Consider the following 829-nt stretch of genomic DNA (forward strand, 5'->3'; position numbering starts at 1 on the left):
AGTATACGTTTGATTCATAGTATGCTATGAAAGTGAATCACGCATTGTGAGAAAACCGAAAGAGAAGAAAATTGGAAAGACTGACAGTCAGTGTCATAGAAAAGAGCTAATAATTAAATGTGCCAATAAGATTAAATAAGATGATCTTCTCTGCAAAATAGGCGAGGGAGGAAATATGTGTAAAACTGATCAGAAGAAGGGACAGGATGATAAGACATGCGCTACGACAGCAAGGAATAACTCTCGTGGTACTAGGGACAGTTGTAGAGGGCAAAAACTGTAAGGGAAGACAGTGCTTAGAATATATATGGCATGTAATGAAGGATGGGCAACGGCCTTGCTGCAGTGGATACACCGGTTCCGGTGAGATCACCGAAGTTAAGCGCTGTCGGGCGTGGTCGGCACTTGGATGGGTGACCATCCAGGCCGCCATGCGCTGTTGCCATTTTTCGGGGTGCACTCAGCCTCGTGATGCCAATTGAGGAGCTACTGGACCGAATAGTAGCGGCTTCGGTCAAGAATACTATCATAACGACCGGGAGAGCGGTGTGCTGACCCCACGCCCCTCGTATCCGCATCCTCCCCTGAGGATGACACGGCGGTCGGATGGTTCCGGTAGGCCACTTGTGGCCTGAAGACGGAGTGCTATGTAACGAAGGATGTTGCTTCTAAGTGCGGGAGATGGAGAGGTGTGCCACATCAAACTAGTCTTGAGTTGCCAGTTCCTTAATCCCTCCTCCTCCCGGCACTGTCCTCGGCCCTCCTTACAAAATAAATGTCGATTAACACATAGAAGGTAAGAAAATTATCACAGTCGCTCTGTTATACA

The 829-nt window shown here is 48.0% G+C and overlaps 1 pseudogene; it reads left to right on the forward strand.

The window, feature by feature from the left end:
• Positions 1 to 327: 327 nt before the first annotated feature.
• On the forward strand, positions 328 to 445 carry LOC126208931 (5S ribosomal RNA; annotated as a pseudogene).
• Positions 446 to 829: the final 384 nt, after the last annotated feature.

Source organism: Schistocerca nitens, chromosome 1 (assembly GCF_023898315.1).
Source record: "Schistocerca nitens isolate TAMUIC-IGC-003100 chromosome 1, iqSchNite1.1, whole genome shotgun sequence".
NCBI classification, from domain to species: domain Eukaryota; kingdom Metazoa; phylum Arthropoda; class Insecta; order Orthoptera; family Acrididae; genus Schistocerca; species Schistocerca nitens.